The sequence below is a fragment of the Arvicanthis niloticus genome, chromosome X (genome assembly GCF_011762505.2).
Source record: "Arvicanthis niloticus isolate mArvNil1 chromosome X, mArvNil1.pat.X, whole genome shotgun sequence".
NCBI lineage: Eukaryota > Metazoa > Chordata > Mammalia > Rodentia > Muridae > Arvicanthis > Arvicanthis niloticus.
Genome location: NC_047679.1, coordinates 20609483 through 20618346, shown reverse-complemented (window position 1 = coordinate 20618346; position 8864 = coordinate 20609483).

Sequence of the window (8864 nt, the reverse complement as noted above, 5' to 3'; positions counted from 1 at the left end):
AGCATTGCTAAGAAAAAAAAAACTCATAGCTCTAAGTGGCTACAAAAAGAAACTGGATAGAGCACACACTAACAACTGGACAACACACCTGAAAGCCCTAGAACAAAAAAGAAGCAAATAAACCCAAGAGGAGTAGATGGCAGGAAATGATCAAACTCAGGATTCAGGAAATCAACCAAGTAGAAACAAAAAGAACTATACAAAGAATCAACCAAAATAGGAGCTGGTTCTTTGAGAAAAAGCAACAAGATAGATAAACCCTTAGCCAGACTAACCAGAGGGCACAAAGACAGTATCCAAATTAATAAAATCAGAACTGAAAAAAGAGACATAACAACAGAAACTGAGGAAATCCATAAAATCATCAGATCCTACTACAAAAGCCTATACTCAACAAGACTGGAAAATCTGGATGAAACAGACAATTTTCTAGACAGATAACAGGTACCAAAGTTAAATCAGGATCAGATAACACATCTAAACAGTCCCATAACCCCTAAAGAGATAATGGCAGTCATTAAAAATCTCCTGACCAAAAAAACCCAGGACCATATGGTTTTAGTGCAGAATTCTATCAGACCTTCAATGAAGACCTAATACCAATTCTCTTCAAACTATTCCACAAAATAGAAACAGAAGGAACACTACCCAATTCATTCTATGAAGCTACAATCACGCTCATACCTAAACCTCACAAAGACCCAACAAAAAAAGAGAACTTCAAACCAATCTCCCTTATGAAGACCGATGCAAAAATACTCAATAAAATTCTCAAAAACCGAATCCAAGAACACATCAAAACAATCATTCCACATGATCAAGTAGGCTTTATCCCGGGAATGAAAAGATGGTTCAATGTACAGAAAACCATCAATGTAATCCACTATATAAACAAACTCAGAAAAAAAAACATGATTATCTCAGTAGATGCTGAGAAATCAATTGACAAAATTAAACATTCCTTCACAGTAAAAGTCTTGGAAAGATCAGGAATCCAAGGCCCATACATAAGCATAGTAAAAGCAATATACAGCAAATCAGTAGCCAAATCAAACTAAATGGAGAGATACCTGAAACAAACCCACTAAAATCAGGGACTAGACACGGCTGCCCACTCTCTGACTACCTATTCAATATAGTACTCGAAATCCTAGCCAGAGAAATTAGGCAACAAAAGGAAGTCAAAGGGATACAGATTGGAAAGAAAGAAGTCAAAATTTCAATATTTTCAAATGATATAATAGTATACTTAAGTGATACCAAAACTTCCATCAGAGAACTACTAAACCTGATAAACAACTACAGCAAAGTGGCTGAATATAAAATTAACTCAAACAAATCAGTAGCTTTTCTCTACTCAAAGGATAAACAGGCTGAGAAAGAAATTAGGGAAATGATACCCTTCACAGTACTCACAAATAACATAAAATACTTTGGTGTGAATCTAGACAAGCTAGTGAAAGATCTGTATGACAAGAACTTCAATCTCTGAAGAAAGAAATTGAAGAAGATATCAGAAGATGAAATGATCTCCCATATCATGGATTGGCAGGATTAATATAGTAAAAATGGCCATCTTGCTGAAAGCAATCTACAGATTCAATGCAATCCTCATCAAAATTCCAACTCAATTTTTCATAGAGATAGAAAGAGCAATTTGCAAATTCACTTGGAATACAAAAAAACCCAGGATAACAAAAACTGTTCTCAACAGTAAAAGAACTTCTGGGGGAATCACCATCCCTGACCTCAAGCTGTACTACAGAGCAATAGTGATAAAAACTGCATAGTATTGGTACAGAGACAGGCAGGAAGATCAATGGAATAGAATTGAATACCCAGAAATGAATCCACACACCTATGGTCACTTGATCTTTGACAAAGGAGCTAAAACCATCCAGGGGAAAAAAGACAGCTTTTTCAACAAATGGTGCTGGTTCATCTGGAAATCAGCATGTACAAGAATGCAAATGGATCCATTCTTATTTCCTTGTACAAAGCTAAGTCCAAGTGGATCAAGGACCTCCACATAAAACCAGATACACTGAAACTAATAGTAGAGAAAGTGGGGAAGAGCCTTGAACATATGGGCACAGGGGGAAAGTTCCTGAACAGAACACCAATGGCTTATGCTCTAAGATCAAGAATTGACAAATGGGACCTCATCAAATTACAAAACTTCTTTAAGGGCAAGAACATTGTCAATAGGACAAAATGGCAACCAACAGATTGGGAAAACATCTTTACCAGTCCTACATCTGATAGAGGGCTAATATCCAATGTATACAAAGAACTCAAGAAATTAGACTCTAGGCAAACAAATAACCCTATTAAAAATGGAATACAGAGCTAAACAATTCTCAACTGAGGAAACTCGGATGATTGAAAAGCACCTAAAGAAATGTTCAACATCCTTAGTCATCAGGGAAATTCAAACCAAAACAACCCTGAGATTCCACCTCACAGAAGTCATAATGGCTCAGATAAAAAAAAAAAAAAAAAAAAAAAAAACCTCAGGTAATAGCAGATGCTGGCAAGGATGTGGAGAAAGAGGAACACTACTCCATTGTTGGTGGGGTTGCAAGCTGGTACAACCACCCTGGAAATCAGTCTGACAGTTCCTCAGAAAATTGGACATAGTATTACCTGAGGATCCAGCTAAACCACTCCTAGGCATATACCCAGAAGATGCTCCAACATATAACAAGGACACATGCTCCACTATGTTTATAACAGCCTTATTATAATAGCCAGAAGCTGGAAAGAACCCAGATGTCCTTCATCAGAAGAATGGATACAGAAAATGTGGTACATTTACACAATGGAGTACTACTCAGCTATTAAAAACAATGAACTCATGACATTCTTAGGCAAATGGATGGAACTGGAAAATATAATCCTGAGTGAGTTAACCCAATCAAAAAAGAACACACATTGTATGAACTCACTGATAAGTGGATATTAGCCCAAAAGCTCACAATACCTAAGATACAACTCACAGACCACATGAAGCTCAAGAAGAAGGAAGACCAAAGTATGGGTGCTTCAGTCCTTCTTAGAAGGAGTAACAAAATACGCATGGGAGCAAGTATGAAGACAAAGTGTGGAGCAGAGACTGGAAGAGGGACTGTCTGGAGACTGCCTCACCTGGGGATCTATCCCATGTGCAGTCACCAAATTCACTGTTGTGAATTCCAGGAAGTGCAGCCTGATATACTTTTCTTCTGAGAGGTTCTGCCAGAGCCTGACTTATACAGAGGTGGATGCTCACAGCTAACTATTGAACTGATCATCCAGTTCCCAATGGAGAAGTTAGAGAAAAGACTGAAGGAGCTGAAGGGGTTTGTGGCCCCATGGGGAGAGCAACAATACCAACCAACAAGAGCTGTCAAGATGTAATCCACCAGCCTGGGAGCATATAGGGAGGCTCCAGCTGTATATGTAGTTGAGGAAGGCCTTGTTGGGCATCAATGGGAGACTAGGGCCTTAGTCCTGGAAAGGCTGGATGCCCCAGTGTGGGGAAATAATGGGCAGGGAGGCCAGAATGGGTGGATGGGTGGGGGCATACCTTCATAGAAATAGGAGGAAGGGAGATAGGATAAGGGGTTTCAGAGTGGTCGAATGGGGAAAGAGGATAACATCTGAAAGGTAAATAAATGAAATATCCAATAATAAAAAAAATAACAGATAATAAAACTGGCTATTGCAGTCTAGCATTCGAGACTTTTTTTCAACAATTTAATATTACCCATATTACTGGGATTCATTATAATCCTAAAACAAGTTATTGTGGAAGTGGCCTATGGAACTTTAAAATCATATCTTCAAAAAATAAAAAAGAGAGAGGTATATCCCTATACACCACAAATTTATTTAAATCATATTCTTTTCATTTTAAATTTTAAAAAATTGGATGCCAAGGACCTTTCTGCTGAGTATCTGTGGTACCCTACAACTAGGCATACTTATTCATAGGTGAAAGGGAAAGATCCACTTACTGTCATATGGCATGATCCCCATCAGGTATCTAGTATGGGGATGATGGCATGTTTGTACTTTTTCTGCAGGATGCTGAAGGAGCCTAGTGGCTGCCAGAGTAATTGGTGAGACATGCTGATGCTGGGACAAAGAATGATGATGACCTGTGAGCTTGCTGAGTGCCCTGACAATGGTGGCTGGGAAGCTGTATTGGACATATGTTCCCGACAGACCTTTGCTTGCCTATATTCCAGATGGAATAAGCTGTCTTGCCTCAAGTTTTTAGATAGTGTGGGACAGCGAATCAAGAAGAGAAGTTATAATGACTCTTAGATTTTTTTTTAAATGTGACCAGTTATTCATACTCAATCCTGTAATGGCCTAGAAATCAATCCAATATTGGAAATAACAGTCTCTATTTGGAAGGCTGGATCTGAACATTTTTCAGAAATATATTTGGGAGTTAGCTGCAGTTCTTTATAATGTTATGTTAGCAAGAGATCAAGTTGGGACAGGGTCTGGATTTCAAACAAGTGTTAGTGCATGTGTTAAGGCTCTTTTAATTGTCGTGTTGAAATTACTTTTGTACCTTCTACAGTATTTAATATAAGTTGCATTGATTGTACACTTCCTAATTCTGTTAGTGTGTTGAAACCTGGCATGTCTGTTATGGGGCTCTATCAACCAGCTTTTGTCTTATTGCCCTGAATATTACAGAACCTTGGGTTTTTTGGAGGGAAAAAAGCTTGCAAGTACTGGAAGAAGTCAGTTGGGCTTTAAGCAGAAGCAAGAGGGTAGTGGGCTTGATTATTGCTTGTATAACAGCTTTAATTACATTAATTGCTAGCACCACTGATTCTGCAATTGCTTTGACACAGGAAGTTAAGATAGCTACTTTTGTTTATCATTTAGCAAAAAATATAACTAATGTGTTGATTATACAAGAAGATTTAGATAGGCATTTGGAACATAGGATTGATGCTCTTTATCCTATTCAGATTATTGGAAGGAGGTTCAGAGTTTAAGAGTAAGGAGCTATCTTGAGTGTCATGTCAAATACTGATGGAGTCATGTTACTTCTAATATTTATAATGATAGTCATTATAATTTGGAAAAACTTTAAAGATACTTGCAGGGTATTTGGCATAATTCTACCACCTCTCTGGATGTTTTAACTTTGCATAGTGAGATTATGAATTTAAAGAATGCTTCTCTGCTGAGCTTTGATGCTGCAGATAGTGCTGATAAAATTATCCATGGCTTGATGTCAGTATTTCCAGTTTGGTCAAGCATCAAGAATTATATATATAGCTTGATCATGCTAACCCTTTTTGTCCTTGTAACAATTTTATTCTTGACCACTGTGTGAAAGTTTGTCTTTAAGAACATCAGCATGTTGAGAGCCAGAGTACATGACTTGAAACTGAAAATGGGCCCCCAGACAGAGTTATTAATTTAACAGGCTGGCAAACCAGGACAGGTAAGATTCTGCACAGAGCCTTATCAACCTAAGACAGAAGTGCATTGCTTTCAATAATGCATATTCCACGATGAGTAAGTTAGGCATTTTTGTCAAAAACAACCTAAGACAGGCTCAGTCTTGTTTACAAAATAAAAAGGGGGAAGATGTGGAGAGCTTTTGGGGCTGCTTGGCAGGAATCTGACATTGGCCAAGGACAAGGAAATGGGCTTCATGCAGGAATCTGACATTAGGCTAGAACAAAGAAGTAATTTCAGGCAGGAATCTAAATCTTAGGGTAGAACAAAGAAGTAATTTCAGGCAGGAATCTAAATCTTAAGCTAGAACAAAGAAGTAGGCTTCAAGCATGAAAACAACGTTGGGCTAAGACAGGGAAGTAGGCTCAGATATTTTGGTCTTTGTAATAAGCCCTTAGAAATAGTGATCATGGGAATGATCATGGTACTTTATTGCCTTGCTTGTTCTTTGACTATTTGTGTTTATTGTCTTGCTTGTCCCTTGACTATTCGCATCTATTGTATTGCTAGTTTCTCAACCTAGAACTTACCTTAATACCTGCAAGTAATTAAAATTGTATAAAAGCAAATAGGAGGAGGGATGAGATAGGGGGTTTATGGGGAGGTAATGGAGAAAAGGGATAACATCTGAAATGTAAATAAATAAAATGTCCAATAAAAAATAAATAAAAAAATTTTAAAAAACCAAAAATTAAATAAGGTGAGAGAATTACCAAACATGGAGAAAAATTTAAAAAAAAATGAGTATGTATCCCAAAGAACAACAGTGGGCATACATATTGGAAGGAACACCTGGGGGTGCTACCATGAGGCTTTGTGCAATCTGGCTTCAGGGCAATTTCTGCTCATGATGTGGCAGAGAAAATATTTTAGCTGAATAAGGAAGGTTAGTCCTGGCTGTGTTTCTAAGAACATGAGTGACCCAATAAATCATTTCATCTTTTTTGACAAAAAAGGGGGGATGAAAAATTAAATATAAAGTGAAAAGGGGGACTATAGATATGTCTCAGAGGCCCAGAATGTATTTATCATGTGCAAGACCTCAGATTCAATCCCTAGCATTAAAATAATTATCATCATCCTCAAAAAAGGAATAATGAAAGACAGATTTGAATTTTGTGTCAGTTAGCAGTATGGTCTTGAATGTGATCCAATGTCTGTAAGCTTCTGTTTAAATGGAAATGATGCTATTTTCCAAAAAGAATTGTTAGACCAAAAGAAAATCCAAGTGCAACAGTACTTATTATTAGAACAAGCTTCCACATACTGTAAGAATGTTTACATACAATGCCCTTTCTGTAACTCCAAATTTTAAGATGACTATCTAGTCTATTTTGGCCATTAGCTCAATGATGATTGAACATCCTTTACAGTATGGGCTGATAGCAAATAGGAGAGTTGTTAGTATCTTTGTTTTTCTCATAGCATCCCACCTAATCATGAATTCCCCTTGTGACTAGTTTCCTGCAAAACTCCCTCTTAAGTGATACAGTTGACAGATATCTGAAATAGGAAACAGTCATGATCCACATGATCTTCTGCTCAACTTTCTGGTACCAAGAATGCCAGAAAATAAGTTTTCTTAACAGAAAGTGTGAGAGAAGTGAACATGATGTTGGCATAAAACAACAACCACAAGCTATGTAGATACCCTGCATTTCAAATTCCTTAGAGCAGTGGTTCTCAACCTAACTAGTGCTGTGTCCCTTTAATACAGTTCCTCATGTTTTGGTGATTCCCCAACCACAAAACTATTTTGTTGCTACTTCATAACTATAATTTTGTTACTGTTATGAATCTTAATGTAAACATCTAATATGTGGGATATCTGATATGCAACCCCTGTGCAAGGAACATTTGACCCTCAAAGGGGTCGAGAACTACAGGTTGAAAACCACTGCCCTAGATATTGCTCAGTGTCCAAAGAAGCAGAGACCAATGTTTTGGTATTTGATTGGCCTCCCCCCAAATGTCCAAGGTTAAGAAATTAGCAACATGCCTTACACTTACCTTGCCTGTGCCCTCCTTTGGGATCTTGACCTCAGCCCTGGCCACCAACTCCAATCCTTCAGGAGACTCTGCCATTCCTATCAGATCCTCAGACTCAGGCTTGCCTTCTGACTTACAGCTCATTCCCGGAGTCAAAAAGAGGTCAACTTTAGCTCTTTTTCTTGGTACGACCCCATCCTTTCCCCCATTTGCATACAACCATTTTCCTTTGATCTTTAAAGCAATTTTTGCTGCACAAAGTGTCACTGCCAGCCACTTTAGGTTTCCTCTTCCCACTGAACTCTCCTTTCTGAGGCACTTTCTAGGATGATCCACATCCATCATGAGTGACAAGGCACAAGGCGTCATCCTGCTAATTAACATATGGCCTAATTATGGCTGTGTTACATTTTAGAAGACAGAATTAAAGTCTGAAGTGACCTAAGTAATTAGAAAGGGATAGATGAAAGAAAAAAAAGGAAGGAAGGAAGCAGCAGCAATAAGGTTGAGATGGGCAGTGGCCCAGCCATGACAGGTAAGGCTGTAAGGGACCAAAGGCAAGTTAAAATAATGTCTGAGACTCTGGTGTTTTGATATGTTAGGGTTGCATATGGGCTCCAGAAGCTCTTTGTTTGTTGGTTTCTTTGTTTGCTTTTTGAAGCACCAAATGTAGAGCTAGATGGTGTGTGTGTGTGTGTGTGTGTGTGTGTGTGTGTGTGCGCGCGCGTGCGCACTTAGGAAGAAAAAATAAATGAGTGAAAAAAATTCACACTCATAAAGTTGAATTTTCACATAGAGCCTCAGAAAAGAGAAGGAAGGAGCCATGCCTAACTGCAGAATTAACATGTTAGTCCATGTAGTGAGTGGTAGAGCCAGGATTAGGTCAGACAAGGACACGAGGTTGTTGGGTTTCACTAAAAATTGATCTTGGGTCAAGAAAGTGAGCACAGGTCATTGATCTGTGAGAAGACTTAGGAACACTGACAAAAAAATGAGAGCAACAGGAAAGGAATAGAAGGCAGGGGAAAATTTGTTACAGAGCAAATCAGCAGTAAGGGTTATTGTAGCTCAATGCAGCTTGGGACCTAGGAATGAAGAGGAGACCACATCTTGACAACCTTTGTCTTTAGAAAGCTGTTCTGTAAATACCTTTATCTTTATGGGCCAGGCAGTTTCTGCCACCTGATTCATTTCTGTCACCATAGAAAAAGATCGGCCAGGCCAGTGGTAACACATAGCTGTGCTCCAATCAAATGCTTACAAAGCAAGGCAGTCTGTACAAGGCCTGTCAACAATTTCCTGTAGAATAGTTACTCAATCTCTAACAGAGAAGAGACTATTTATTTAGTGTTTGTTTGAGGTTGGCCTCAAACTTACTATATAGCTGAGAAAATTCTTTG